Below are 16,181 nucleotides of genomic sequence, written 5' to 3' on the forward strand. Positions count from 1 at the left end.
TTATTCAACAAGAAGAGCAAACGCTCGATCGAGTCACTTTCGCAGTTCTGAATATTATATGAGGCATCAGATGGACAGGAAGAAATTGCTATTCACAACACAATGAGTCACGTTCACATAAAATTTGAGCCCGGTCACTTTTATAGTTTCCGAGAAAAGCCCAACGTTAAGTTGTGTGTTGCCGAACAGAAAAGGCTAGTTATCTCCATTGTTTTTCTGATAACGTTCGTAAAAGGCTACAGATGTAAATACTTTGATGTAAAGAATAATCCTACAAAGTTTCAATCACATCCGATGAACTTTGTCAAAGATATAAAATGTCTAATTTTTCCTTTGACGCTGACCTGTGACCTTGAAAAAGGTCAAAGGTCAACGAAACCATCGTTAAAGTGTAGAGGTCATTGGAGGTCACGACTAAACAAAATATGAGCCCGATCGCTTTGATAGTTTCCGAGAAAAGTCCAACGTTAAGGTGGTGTCTACGGACGGCCGGCCGGACAGACTAACACTGACCGATTACATAGAGTCACTTTTTCTCAAGTGACTCAAAAAGCTGTTTGAGTTCACATGAGGAAGTGTGTATACATACAGTGATTCCTACAACACAGGCACCCCCAAAAATCAAATTCGAAAAATCAAGGTTCCTGCGTTAAAATCGACAACAAATCAGACTCAGAGCAATCAAATGTGCATCTGAAACAGTCAATTTTGTTACTATGCCATGCTGAGCGGTGTATGTGTTAATTCTCTCAGTAGGTATATGTGGTAAACCGGCACGGTTGGCCTAGTGGTAAGGCGTCCGCCCCGTGATCGGGAGGTCGTGGGTTCGAACCCCGGCCGGGTCATACCTAAGACTTTAAAATTGGCAATCTAGTGGCTGCTCCGCCTGGCGTCTGGCATTATGGGGTTAGTGCTAGGACTGGTTGGTCCGGTGTCAGAATAATGTGACTGGGTGAGACATGAAGCCTGTGCTGCGACTTCTGTCTTGTGTGTGGCGCACGTTATATATATGTCAAAGCAGCACCGCCCTGATATGGCCCTTCGTGGTCGGCTGGGCGTTAAGCAAACAAAAAAACAAAACAAAAATATGTGGTAATCCTCTCAGTAGGCATAAAAGGCAGTTTTTGAAGCCGTTTTAGCGGGTAATGAAACAAAACAATACATTTGAATTTCTGCAATTTTTAACGCATTGCGTTCAAATATTTGGTGATTCGTGCTAACACATGTCATGAATTAGAAAAGACAACATTAAACAGGTTTGCGATTGTGAGGTGTTAGCCGGTATTTTTACCGACAATTATCAAATGAATTAATTAAGCAACAAATCAGTGCTGGGGCCGACGCTATTCTTAGCGTACATTAACGACCTCCCGGAGAGACTGACGGCACTAGCGCGCCTGTTTGCGGACGACACTGCAGTGTACAGGGTGGTGACTAGCGTAAACAACCAGGCCCAGCTACAACAAGACCTCCATCGCCTAGCCGAGTGGGAGAAGAGCTGGGACATGCAGTTCCATCCTGCAGAGTGCAACACCCTGCCTGTTACGAGGAGCAGACGCCCACTACAGCCCTCTTACCAGCTCCATGGGCATACGCTGGAGACAGTGAAGGCGGTCAAGTACCTGGGTGTGACCATTCAGGGTGACCTGTGCTGGGACGACCATATTAACAACATCGTCAGCAAGGCAAACAAGACCCTGGGGTTCCTGCGGCGCAATCTGAAGATCTCATCAAGATCCGTGAAAGAGCAGGCGTACAAGGCCTTTGTCAGGCCTATCCTGGAGTACGCCTCGTCAGTATGGGACCTGCACACCCAGAAGAACATCGACAAGCTTGAGACCGCCCAGAGACGAGCTGCCCGATTCGTCTGCAACCGCTACCACAACACGTCAAGTGTCAGCCGGATGCTGGACTCCCTTGGGTGGCAGTCTCTGGAGGAGCGCAGGAAGCTTGCCCGCCTATCGATGCTCTACAAGATCACGAACAGCATCGTCCACTGTCCGGGCATCAAGTCGAAGCTGGCCCCCTTACCACCACGCCAGCGAAGAGGCCATTGCCAGCAGTTCGGCCTCATCACCTGCCGCACTCAGTATCGGAGTGCCGCTTTTCTACCCAGCACAGTGAAGGACTGAACTCTCTACCAGCAGCTGTCGTCGAGGCCCGCACTGTCGACACCTTTGTGTCGCGCGCCTCGCACTAAACCAGTAGCCACTGTGACTCATGTCCCCTCCCCCCATACTCCCCAACCTGTGAATTTTAAATGGACTTTTGGATGCTGGAAACGCTGCTTTCTTGGACTTGCGCAACATCCCATCAAGTGCCGAAGTGATCACTACTGCTGATTGTGGGCAATAATGGAAAGACAAGACAATAATCACTACTGCTGATTGTGGGCAATAATGGAAAGACAAGACAATAATCACTACTGCTGATTGTGGGCAATAATGGAAAGACAAGACAATCAGATGTACCGAATTACAAACAAAATGTCAAGTCATTTGAAACGTTAGTACTGCTGTTATGCGACATGTTAGAAAGAATTACAAAAAATAAAGATGTACCTTTTCCAAAGAAAACAGATTTGTTTTTAAATATGCAGGCTTTTTAAACAAACATTAAAGCTTCAAATTACACTGAAATGTAATTCATAATCAACGACGGCTGCTCAGACCACTTGTTCAAACGCGTACAAACATTCTTCGGAAATGCTCTCTCAAAAGCCCTGCTCAGCAGCTAGCAGTTAAATGTTCAGCAGTGAGCTTGATGTGGGCTATTTGTGCTCAGCGCTGTGAAAATAGTCCACTTCTTAAAGATTACTTTCGCTTTGAAATCCTCATACCATCCATGTCTAATAAAATATGTACATGAAATTTGAGTATTTGGTTTATTTGAAGTTGAAAATAGCAACAAATTAAATTTGTTTGATGAGTCAGCTTAGACTTGGAGTTAGATCAACCGACTATTTTAAGGACTCTTTCTGGCATGTCAAATAAAAGCAAACCTAATCTCTCGAATGACTTGATGTACTTAACGACATGTCTTAGCATAAATTACCAGACGTTTGAAGGCAATGCATTGAGAAATTTATTAAATGTGCTGGATTTCTTCTGATTACCCACTAAAATGGCCCCAGAAACCGCATTTTACGGCTTCTCAGAAGAATTACATACCGTTCATCATGCCATTACGCCATTGTTAGACAAGATATGTAAACTAAGCTGACTGTTTGGATGCATATTTAATTTTTCTTTCTAATAACATGCACAACAGGTTTCCTTTCAGCAGTTTTGATAGTATACTGTTCAAAAAAAGAAACGCATAGCTTGTAATATTTGGTTAAGTTAGTTATATGGCTACAAGGATATCCACCAAACTGCAGAAAATGTTTATCTGGTCGTCGACCTTTCGTCCATTGCCACAAGTGAGCTCTGCACGTGACGCATGCGTTATCAGTGGCTACAATGTCAAAATTGCTCATTTGGCATGACCACTCGTCATGCTTCAGTGTAATTTCGTGAAACTCGGGGAATATTGAGCTCCCACCATGTCTTCCAAAACCCATAAAAGCGGATTGTTCGCCACAAAGAAATCAGACGACAATTCAGCGACGAAAGATGGCCCGATTGAGCAGAGAAGACCGCCAAATTGCATTGGGTCGTTTACAAGCAGGCCAAAGTCAAAGTGCAATCGCCAGGCACTTCCACGTGTCCCAGAGCACCATCAGTAGACTGTGGGTCAGGTTTCAAGCCACTGGCTCCGTTGCTGACTTGCCACGAGCGGGAAGACCAAGGGCGACAACTGCTGCTCACGACCGCTTCATACGGCTCCGCCACCTCCGGAATCGTTTCCTGTCGGCCTCATCTTCTGTCCAGGCTCTCCCCGGGTCACACCGATTATCGGATCAGACCGTGCGGAACCGCCTGCATGAAGCTGGTTTGAGAGCTCGCAGACCTCACAGAGGAGCTGTCCTCACCCGCCGCCATCGCCACAACCGAGTGCAGTGGGGCAACCAGCACCTTCGCTGGACCGTCCGGAATCACTGGAGACACGTGTGGTTCAGCGACGAGTCCTACTTCCTGCTCCAGCGACATGATGGTCGGAGGAGGGTCTACCGGAGAGTAAACGAACGTTACGCGCCCAACTGTGTGGATGAGGCACCCGTTCATGGTGGTGGAGGCGTCATGGTGTGGGGGGCGATCAATACCGCTGGAAGGAGCACCCTGGTGCACGTCCAAGGGCGCATAACTGCCCAGCGATACGTGGAGGAAATTCTGCGCCCACACGCCCTTCCTCTTCTGGCTGACCAGGATGCCATATTCCAGCAGGACAACGCTCGCCCGCACACAGCACGACTCACCACCCAGTTCCTCACCGACCACCATGTCCAGGTGCTTCCCTGGCCATCCATGTCGCCAGACATGAACCCGATAGAACACCTCTGGGATGAATTGGACAGACGTGTGCACAGGCGAGAAGAAGCGCCGGCAAATCACCGCGATCTATTGCAGGCACTTCAGGAGGAGTGGGACACCATCCCACAGCAAGATATCCGGCATCTGATCCAGTCCATGCCCAGAAGGTGCCGGGCAGTTGTTGCTGCTCAAGGCAGTCACACCCCCTACTGACTTGACAGCCTCGGCACCCAATCGTATTGATTGACTGATTGATTTGAAGATGCAAATGAACTGTGTGTGCATTCAACTGTGTCCATACCAAATTTCAAACAAATAATCTAAATATTGGATTTTCTGTTAATTTTTCCGAAAAATAAAACAAATTTGGCAAGTAGCAACTATGCGTTTCTTTTTTTGAACAGTATATGTCGATTTTAACACGTTAAACTTGATTTTGCGAATTTGATTTTTGGGGATGCTAGTCTTGTAGGTTCTATTTTATAAACAGTACCTCGCGTAAACTAAATCTGTTTTCTATATAACATATGACAATGAATGGCCTTTTCAGTCTTATAATTGGTTTTACAATAAATGGCCTCATTAAAATTATCTTTGTTTGTTTGTTTGTTTATTTGTTGCTTAACGTCCAGCCGACTACGCAGAGCCATATCAGGACGAGGAAGGGGGGGATGAAGGGGGCCACTTGTCAAGCGATTCCTGTTTACAAATGAACTAACCCATTACTTGTGTCCCAGCAGGCTTTAGTAAAACTAAATTAATACCTACTGGAAGATTACCAGTTTCCAGTATGTTAAAATAGGCTTAACCTATCTACTGCTGGACTTACATCAGAACACTAACAGATTAAACTATACATGAATCGCGAGACAAGCAGCAAGAGAAGAGATTTTTGGAAAAAATACAGGTGAATGAGCAAGAAGGCAGAAAAAAGAAAAGAATTCATGAAGAAAAAGAGAGCATGACAGGAAAGAGGAACCAAAAATCTACCTAACAGCAAACTAGAAAGCTCCTGCGGTTCCAAAAACAGGAGGGGCTTTTAATTTCATAACCGCAGTGCCCCACTGCGGGATTAAAATGATCTGCCCTCAAACGCGTTTGCTTAGTTTGTTGTTGTTGACAGGTAGTATAGAAATAGAATATGAACGTTGGACATGTTTTAACTGCTAACTAATATTGACAAAACCACTGTATACTTCTGTGTCTGCAGACTGTTCCTGGCATAATTAATGTAAATGCTTAAAAAATTCCTTTAACCATTTTAAATATAAAATTTGTTGTTTTGTGCAAGGGACGTTACACAGTGGCCACTACATACAGTGTTGGTAGTTGACCCCTGAGCAAGCGTCAGCATCAGTGTTCGTAGTTGGCCCCTGAGCAAGCGTCAACATCAGTGTTGGTAGTTGACCCCTCAGCGAGTATCACCATCAGTGTTGGTAGTCGACCCCTCAGCGAGCGTCAACATCAGTGTTCGTAGTTGGCCCCTGAGCAAGCGTCAACATCAGTGTTGGTAGTTGACCCCTGAGCAAGCGTCAACATCAGTGTTCGTAGTTGGCCCCTGAGCAAGCGTCAACATCAGTGTTGGTAGTTGACCCGTGAGCAAGCGTCAGTATCAGTGTTGGTAGTTGGCCCCTGAGCAAGCGTCAGTATCAGTGTTGGTAGTTGGCCCCTGAGCAAGCGTCAGTATCAGTGTTGGTAGTTGGCCCCTGAGCAAGCGTCAACATCAGTGTTGGTAGTTGGCCCCTGAGCAAGCGTCAGTATCAGTGTTGGTAGTTGGCCCCTCAGAGAGTATCAGGGTCAGTGTTGGTAGTTTGCCCCTCTGCGAGTGTCAGCATCAGCGTTGGTAGTTGGCCCCTCGGCGAGTGTCAGCCTTAAGTGTTGGTAGTCGACCCCTCAACGAGTGTCAGCATCAGTGTTGTGTCAGCATCAGTGTTGGTAGTTGGCCCCTCAGCGAGTGTCAGCCTCAGTGTTGGTAGTTGACCCCTCAGCGAGTATCACCATCAGTGTTGGTAGTCGACCCCTCAGCGAGTATCACCATCAGTGTTGGTAGTTGGCCCCTCAGCGAGCGTCAGCCTCAGTGTTGGTAGTCGACCCCTCAGCGAGTATCACAATCAGTGTTGGTAGTTGGCCCCTCAATGAGTGTCAGCATCAGTGTGTGGGTAGAGGTCCTTGAACAAGGAACAGCAACATAGTCATAAGAGCAGAAGGTTTCTTGTATTAAATGTTAGCAACAGAGCAGTTTCACCACATAATCTTACAAGAAAAAGAGAAGACAGTGAGTAATTCTAAAACTTGCTCTTATTCATACTACACTTAGCAAACCATTTTATCTGTACAAATTGTGTACTTTAAAAAAAAATCACTCCCGAATCATTTTGTTCAAACTTTCTACGCCATTAAAGGCACTTCACTTGGAAATGTGGCACACTCTTCCGCTGCTCAAAAAAGGATCCCCCAAAAATTGACCCGAAAAAACACAAAGTACCACTTAAAAATCGACTCAAGTTCAGGATAGACACAATAATAATAATAATGAAAATAGAACATTTATATAGCGCTTCTTCACAGCTCAAAGCGCTTTGGCAACGTTTACATACGTGAAGAAGAACATCAATTATCTGTCCAGAACAGGGTGTCTTCTTTGGTTAACTTTTGTACTTTGTGTTCTGCCATTACTGCTGATGCAGGTGTCAATCGCTTCAGCAGTAAAAAACATGAGGTCTTGCGTTAATTTAGAGGGGTTAAACAATTAAAAGAAAGCTCTGTATATCAGCAATGACTCAGTCCTTTAAAATGAATCAGACAAGGCTAACAATTCAGGAAATGGAACAAACCAACTGAATTACAAATTAGCACAATTTCTTGAAATCCCCTAGAGCATGTTCTATTCTCCTCACAATCTATGCCCCCCCCCCCCCCCCACGTTAACAATAACAGTGTAAATACATGTTTTTAGTACTAGTAAATTACTAGTTATTGTCACTTAAGAATCAGTTTTGTTGATATCAAGGAGTAGTAAAATTTAAAGTCAAAGTTTCAGATAAAAGTTTAAAAAAGAAGTCAAACACTGAAACAGCATTCTTCTTACTCACTGTCCAGTTTGTGTGTGTGTCACTGTGTGTGAGAACAATACGTTTTGACACATCTCTTTCAATGTGTATGCATACTACTACTATTAGGCCTAAAAAAAAAATAGGTGTGGTTACGGTAACCCGACCTACCCTATTTTTAGGGGCCGATCCTATAACTTTTTATTACATTTGTCAACAAAAAAAATAAACAAACAAAAAAACCAGTGCAAAAAACGCAATGAAAGCGAAAGCGCCCGAGTCGCACACTTATTTCCCTGTCAAGTAGATTTAATTTGTACACATTAGGAAAAAAAGTAAAAAAAAAAAAAAAAGTGATTGCCTACCTACCTACCCTATTTTTTTTGGCTATGTTACCGTAACCACACCTATTTTTTTTTTTGGCCTTACACAAGTTAGTACTATGTGATCCCAGAACGCCTCTTCTTTTGTTTTCCAAATGTTCTACAGAATTGTCAATGACTGAATGAGTATCATATTACAAGCATAACATATTTACCTGAAATGATGTCCAGTCTTTTCTTGCACACCACGTTCACTAAGACTTATGCTTTCATTGGCATTCCTCATTGTCTCTGCCCTTGCTTTGGTAACTGTATGTTAGTGTCCACGGGTAGAAGATGACACTGGAGGAGAGCATGGTGGTGCCAGACGATGATGAAGTTTATTCTCTGGTGATACAAGAAAGAAAATTATGAGCGTTTGCTGAATGTTTCAGTGTTTGCTTGTATGCATTTACAATTACCAGGTGAATACGCTGCACAGATCTGCAGTGCAGATGATACTAAGACAACACTGTCAGCACAGCTACCAAGTCAAACTTACAACGAGCACAGTCAGTATATAATATGGTGCTGATTAACAATAACAACCCATTTAAGTTTCAAACATGCCTTTTCTGCTCTAATGTTTTCTCTCTCATGCAAGCTGTTTTATAACCTTGACATTTTCTGCAACAACATTCCCAAACACAATCTGAAAAGTAGCATGCCTTGAAAGGAACATTTCGATCAATTATGCTTTAGATCTATTCCAAACATTACCTTTTTTCATCATGACAGGAAACAATGCTGACGTGTCTTGCTGACGTGTCTAGTTCACGTGTTGAGTTAACCTGCTTGGAGCACTGCTGTAGATATAGGGTGTGACTGAGTATTCAGGGTGTCAAGATGTAGCCAATGTCACCGTATATGAACAAGCCCAGAGGTGCTTGGATTGCAGGACACACCCAACTCTCATTTAAAATCATGGTACCCTTTTCACACCCTGGCCATAGAACAACACGACACACGGTCCAAAGATGTTCGTCACCAACTACTTCAATGCCTATAGAAGCCGTCACGGCGTGGCATCCTTCCTTGTTGATATTATACTCGTGCTGTTTTGTTTCGTTGACTGACTGATAGACTGTTGTTCGAAAATGTGTGTAAACAGCACCACAAACACGCCGAAAAAGTGCACTACAAGTACAAGCTATCTGGAATTGCTCACGAGTACGTGTGGTTAGCCGCTTCCTGTCGGGTTCACACTCGTCGTGCAAGGCAGAATATACATTCGGTGGATGCAGCGAAGACTCGTTTCCTTGCTCATGTAGAATATGTCGCCGTGCATGGACTGACAGACATCAATCACGCAGAAAACGGTGCAATCATAGTCTTCGCGGGTGCTTGTAAGTGCTAAACTGCATACCGTCCACACTCTTGTCAACATAATTCAAAGAGGAGTCCATGCTTTGACAAATGAAAGCGTGCGGCACTATCCTTATCGTCTTGGGCATTCCGCGGATCCGTGCGGTGACGAAAATGTGTTGATGGCGCATGTTATATCGCAAAATGATGCACGAGTCGAGTCGACTCACAGTCTCATTTACGGCCGCCATTTTTAGGATTAAAATTATCTCCCTTGCAAGTTGGGGGCGCTTCTGTCTGCTCTTACCTAACTTAGGGCTGGGGGGGGGCTGCCCTATGTTAAGAGCGACATAGGAGCGCTCTTTGGCCAAAGAGCGGTCCGTGAAACGCACCTATCTTAACTTTGCTCTTAACCCCATCTTGACCCCTTAAGAGCTCCTAAGTTAGGATAAGAGCGGTATATGAAACCGGCCCCTGGTCTTTATTTTAAGATTTGAATTTTAAAACTACCTAAGTTATTTGACATATAGGGTTTTGCTTTGACTTTTTTGTTGCCTTCCGGTGACGTTACAGATTTTATGTATTAGAATTGTTTTAATAAAAAAAATGTGAAATGATTAACTTGTGGGGTCCTGATTTGGCCTATTATGGTCCGCTGGACCTGAAAAGCAACAGCTAACTAACTAACTAACACATGTGATATTCAGTTACTTCTTACATTTTCAGAGCAATTTACCGGATGCTCTCCAGCATGTCGTAAGAGGCGACTAACGGATTCTGTTTCTCCTTTTACCCTTGTTAAGTGTTTCTTGTATAAGAATAATTATAGTCAATGTTTGTAAAGATTTTAGTCAAGCCGTATGTAAGAAATGTTAAGTCCTTTGTACTGGAAACTTGCATTCTCCCAGTAAGGTATTGTACTACGTTGCAAGCCCCTGGAGCAATTTTTTGATTAGTGCTTTTGTGAACAAGAAACAATTAACAAGTGGCTCTATCCCATCTCCTCCCTTTCCCCGTCGCGATATAACCTTGAACGGTTGAAAACGACGTTAAACACCAAATAAAGAAAGAAAGAAATACATTGACTATTGTAATAATGTACATCACTCGTCTTTATCCAACCGTTACTAGCTGTTGATACGGAATCCATTTTTTAATAAACTGAGTCTGTTTCATGAGAATATTGTGAGCGTATTTATCAATTCGCTACACATTATATAATTCTCTTAAGAACTTTTGCATGTGGGGACGAATTTTGTTTATTCTGCATTTGTAAACAAAAAACTTTGCTGTTATTAAAATATAATCAAAACCAGCGTCTGTTTTCATGTGGTTTTCATGGTTCAATATTTCCAGTGTTGGTGTAAGTCTGAGTCTGTCACAGTTAAAACATATTTCTTTCAGACATTTTTCAAATTCAGTCCAAAAAACCTGGACATGTTCACATTGCCACAAATAATGATAAACTGTATCTTTTTCTAATTCACAAAAATTACATACATTACCTGTGACAACCCCCTGAAACTCCACGTTTTTTTTTTCTCTAGATCTTTGGGGTTTTTTTTCAACTCGTCAATGTCAGTTTTCCGTCGCGATATAACCTTAAATGGTTGAAAACGACGTTAAACACCAAATAAAGAAAGAAAGAAAGTCAATGTCAGTTTTGATTTCTGTTAACTGTTTGGTAACGTGGTCCGACAATGTCACAATGTCTGCTCTCACCTCCTTTGCCGATCTCTCTATAGCCATCAAGATTTAGTTGTTCTCCATGTTCGGGGTCTCATCTTCATTTCTCTGGCCTTTCATCATTGCGTCAACACATTGGTTTCGTGTTGCTGTCTTCGCCTTTGCAGACTGGGATGGATTCGGCATGATTATGATTGAAATAGATTCAGATCTGGAACTTGGGCCTGCTTATCTAACAGCAGCCATAACCGGAAGTCGTATCCTCACAGCTTCTTTTGTCTTTTGTTTTTTTCTGCTCTGGCGTCTTCTTTTCGCCTCAGGTGGGAGACGTACTCCTCTTCACAGTTTCCCAATGCGTAGGCTGCACAAAGGTTACATTGGTCTTTCTTGGGTTTCCAGAACCCAATGTTCATTTTCCTAGCAGCCTTCATCAAGATTTGCCTGGAAATTCGCTTCTCGCCTTTAGAGTCACAGTATCCCTGAAACAGCTGGTACAGACGAGTCTTGGACTGGATGTCTGTCTGTAAGTACGCTTTGGTTGTATTCTGCCGGCAGTAGTGTGACGGTAATGTTGGCAGGGACTCCAGAAATGCAATGGCCTCGTCAAACTTTGGTGAGTCCGCTTTTGGAGACGTAGACTGTGGATGCCTGTTTCCATTGCCGCTTTAGCCCATGAATGCACTGTCCACTACCGGCACGGTTGGCCTAGTGGTAAGGCGTCCGCCCCGTGATCGGGAGGTCGTGGGTTCGAACCCCGGCCGGGTCATATCTAAGACTTTAAAATTGGCAATCTAGTGGCTGCTCCGCCTGGCGTCTGGCATTATGGGGTTAGTGCTAGGACTGGTTGGTCCGGTGTCAGAATAATGTGACTGGGTGAGACATGAAGCCTGTGCTGCGACTTCTGTCTTGTGTGTGGCGCACGTTATATGTCAAAGCAGCACCGCCCTGATATGGCCCTTCGTAGTCGGCTGGGCGTTAAGCAAACAAACAAACAAAAGCACTGTCTACTCACGTAGGCCCAGTGTGCTCAGAAACATGTTTTTCCACACGTGTTGTTTTACACCGTCCACACGGAGATGGTACGTGTAGGTCAGACTCCTTCTGCTCTTGGGTCGTTTTCCCTTTTTCTTTTGTACAAGAACTAGAGAAGCAACAAACGTTTTCCGTTGTTTCCAATCCAACTGGCCCCAAAAGTCGTATTGAAGATGTCACTTCCTTGTTCTTCTGTGACTGTATCACATGTTCTTGATGATACGCGTTTACAGAATGCTGACATACATCTGTTACCCATTTTCCTTGCTTCTTTCTCACTTTTAACCGTTTTTCCGTTTGTCTTTTCTTCTCCCCTTGTTGGCTTTCCCTTTCATTCTGAGTTCTGCACTATTGGGCCTTTGCCATCTCTTTGGTTCTGAAAGTCCGGACAAAGCTTTCTTTTTCTTTATTGGTGGACTGAGATCTGGAATGTCACTCGAGCTGCTCTGATCTGGATGCCACGAATCTTCACTATCAGCAGACACATCTGTTGTACTGTCATAATGTGTTGCTACATCTTTGGTGTCTTGGGATTTTTCAGTTACCACAATGTCATCAGAAATGCTGAGTGTTTCTTCACACGTAAGATCATCTGGATGTGAAATTTGCAATCCTTGAATCCTGAGACTAACAAAACCAGAAGATGAGGCACTGTTGTCATGTGCAGCCATAGTAAAAATAACAAAATACTGTCAGTCTTTATTGTCAAAGAATCAGTGAAAAGTTGATGAACTGCAAGAGGCTGGCTCAGGTTCGTACTCTTCTGGGACAAACTCCGTTACTGGTGTGCTCCTGCAAAAGAACCATCGCAGTCTGTTATACAACATGAAAGGGTGGTTGATAACCTTTCTTATATGATAGGCTCGAGCTTCGTAAAACCCTGGTAGTACTTACGACAGAGGCGTGTGTCCAATACGACCCAGTACGACCAAACACCTTTTTTCGTACGTTTTTTTCGGTATGTAAAAGTCCAATTATTGTCCGTCATGTTCATTACTGGCCATTAGTGCAGTATGTTAAAAGCATGAAAAATGTGCCTGATCCTGATACCAAAGCCCCCCCCCCTCTTTTTTTTCCCATGTACATTTCTCTCTCAGGAGCAAACAGGACGACCAGCTGCTCGCAAATCTCCCATCTCCAATCATCACTTCCTTTAGGAGTCAACAGTATGACCCACTGCTCCCCTCTCCCTCCCCCTCGCCCTCCCCCAGGTAGTCATTTCCTTCGGGAGTGAACAATACAACCAAAGCAAGGTTTTAGAGACTAGTCCCCCAAGCAGATGTCTGGTACTTACAAATACTCCCGAAAACTCGGACACATGAACTGCTCGTCCCCCATGATGGAGTCTTCCACAATGTCGAATGGTGCACACCGCACGTGAAATTTCCTTTCACAGAGTCTGCAACCAAATAGCCATGGGGTGTCATCTATGTCAAAGTATATAATATCATCCCCAATATCATCACACCAGTCGTCTCTCCCCCCCCCCCCCCCCCCCCCCCCCCGCGGTTTAGGGGGAAGAATTTACCCGAAGCTCCCCAGCATGTCGTAAGAGGCGACTAACGGATTCTGTTTCTCCTTTTACCCTTGTTTAAGTGTTAATTGTATATAAATGTTTGTAAAGATTTTAGTCAAGCAGTCCGTCGCGATATAACCTTCGTGGTTGAAAACGACGTTAAACACCAAAGAAAAAAAGAAAGAAAGTCAAGCAGTATGTAAGAAATGTTAAGTCCTTTGTACTGGAAACTTGCATTCTCCCAGTAAGGTAATATATTGTACTACGTTGCAAGACCCTGAAGCAATTTTTTTATTCTCCCCCCCTTTCCCCGTCGCGATATAACCTTCGTGGTTGAAAACGACGTTAAACACCAAATAAAGAAAGAAAGAACTTGTGGGGTCCTGATTTGGCCTTTTATAGTCCGCTGGACCCGAAAAGCAACAGCAAATAAATAACCTTTGGTGGAAAACAAATGTTACATCACCAGCTTACTCAACTAACAGCATGCGATCTTTGATCCCATCACAGTCACTCTCATTCCCCACAGTCTATCAACGTCATTCACCGCCCTGATATGGCCCTTCGTGGTCGGCTGGACGTTAAGCAAACAAACAAACAAACAAACACACCTGCGGCACCAGACACCTTGAAGGATTTCCCTTCTAAAACCCTTCATCTGTCATATCCACAAAAGTTCCCGTTCTTTTGCCATTCTGAAGGGCGATTTGAAGAAGGATGTGGCGTTGTATTTTCATTGCAAAGTCAGCATCTCTCTCCTTGAATTCTGTTATCAAGGTTTCAGCCATGTTTTTGTCTCTGTAGCTGCAGACTAGGGCCCAATCAACCAGTCGTTTGCGGTCCTTAACTTTTCTCTTTTGCAGTTCTTCTTGGGAAAACTTGGCAACTGTGTAAAGGCATCCTCTTAGCCTAACTTTTGTTGCATTCACTGTTTCTTTGTCCACAATTGGAGGTGTCACAGACTCCATATAATCCAAGAAATGCGTGAAACTGTTGAGGTAGTTTTTAACAGTGCTCCACATCCTTTCTTCAGCAAGACGATTGATCACAGACGCACCGGCACGGTTGGCCTAGTGGTAAGGCGTCCGCCCCGTGATCGGGAGGTCGTGGGTTCGAACCCCGGCCGGGTCATACCTAAGACTTTAAAATTGGCAATCTAGTGGCTGCTCCGCCTGGCGTCTGGCATTATGGGGTTAGTGCTAGGACTGGTTGGTCCGGTGTCAGAATAATGTGACTGGGTGAGACATGAAGCCTGTGCTGCGACTTCTGTCTTGTGTGTGGCGCACGTTATATGTCAAAGCAGCACCGCCCTGATATGGCTCTTCGTGGTCGGCTGGGCGTTAAGCAAACAAACAAACAAACAAAAAAATCACAGACGCAGATTCTCTTCCCATTTCAGTGAGCTCAACAAGTCTGCTTGAATGAAAGTCACCAGACCCAAATGTCATTTCCATTTCTGTTTTGACCATTTCTTTTACTTTCTTGTTCTGGTTCACTTTTTCTTTTCGTTTGTGTTCTTCTATGTAGTCAGGTACACAGTGCCCACCTTCTATGGATGAAAACCAGTTGTAAAATCCTTTGGCCAGAGATTCTGCAGACACAAGACTGAGAAAAAGAGCGTTAGGGTTTCAACTAACGAAGCCTTAATACTACATGCATTTTCGATGACTTGTTTTCAACAAACAATTTCGTTGCTTAGTTCAGTTCTTGTGAAATTGTGTGCGTGTCTTCAATGGTGTTTCATACATAATTATGATTGTTTGGTAACTAAAGTTTTGATTTGCATAACTGATTTCGTGTGTTGGTGTTCCTGCTGTGTGAGTCTAAAGACATGAATGTCACACACACACACACACACATACATGTGGCGAGACCCTTATGCTGACTCTTGGTGGGAACCCTCGTAATAGTGACATTTTTTTCCCGCGTGTTTCAATTGATTTTTTAAAACTTTTTTTCACGTTTGGTTCAAAAGGGTGAGCAAAGAACGATGGCAGAAAATACATTCCTTTACACACAAATCTTAGACATGTTTATTTCTAACTACATAATGATGACACACACGCTGTGTGTGTTTTGTGACATAAGGTAGGGTGACAATAGTATTTCTAACCACATAATGATGACACACACGCTGTGTGTGCTTTGTGACAGAAGGTAGGGTGACAATACTTATGCTTTGTTTTTACGGTCTATTTTGACACGTTTCTGCTTTTTTATTTTATTATGCTGCTCCATTGAAATATGCAATTGCCGTTGTATTGTAAGTCGGTTTTTTTAATTTTATTTAGTAATAGGATATATGTATATATTTTTGTTTGCAAATAATTGAGCACTTTTATTATAATTATTACTATTTTTGTAATTATTGTGTGCCTTTGTGTAATCGAGATTGGTTTCTATTATGTTTTCCATTCATTTTCAAGCCATAGTTTTATTCTGTAACAGTTTAGTCATTGGTACTGTCTGCGGATTGTCTTTTTTTGTGTGAATTGAATTGAATTTCTTGTTGAAGGTCCAATAAACCATTTACGGTTAAAGCTCGAGTCTTTTTTGTTTTGTAATTTGTTTATATGTGGTAGAGTAATATTCAGAACAACAAATACAATAAACGCACGTTATGTTATTACAATTATAAAAGAACACATTTCAGCTTTCACAATTGTTTATTTTAATGTCTAGTGTTGGGTTCAGTCTTCCCAATTTGTTTAAAAAAAAGTTGAAACGTAACATTTCAAATGAACAGTGGCATACACTACTAACAGTTGCTAATACTTCAGGGTACACATTTAAAGAAAATATAGAAAAAATAGCAACC

General features: G+C 43.2%; 2 long non-coding RNA genes across 2 annotated transcripts; one reads left to right on the forward strand and one right to left on the reverse strand.

Annotated features, from left to right (window-relative positions):
• Window positions 1-6,085: 6,085 nt before the first annotated feature.
• On the reverse strand, window positions 6,086-9,612 carry LOC138982896 (uncharacterized). Its single transcript, XR_011460998.1, has 3 exons — window positions 8,545-9,612; window positions 8,001-8,172; window positions 6,086-6,580 (listed from the first exon to the last, which is right to left on the reverse strand). It is a non-coding gene; the product is annotated as an uncharacterized lncRNA (long non-coding RNA).
• Window positions 9,613-14,521: 4,909 nt separating this feature from the next.
• On the forward strand, window positions 14,522-16,181 carry LOC138982895 (uncharacterized). Its single transcript, XR_011460997.1, has 2 exons — window positions 14,522-15,451; window positions 15,521-16,181. It is a non-coding gene; the product is annotated as an uncharacterized lncRNA (long non-coding RNA).

This window comes from Littorina saxatilis, linkage group LG12, assembly GCF_037325665.1.
Source record: "Littorina saxatilis isolate snail1 linkage group LG12, US_GU_Lsax_2.0, whole genome shotgun sequence".
NCBI lineage: Eukaryota > Metazoa > Mollusca > Gastropoda > Littorinimorpha > Littorinidae > Littorina > Littorina saxatilis.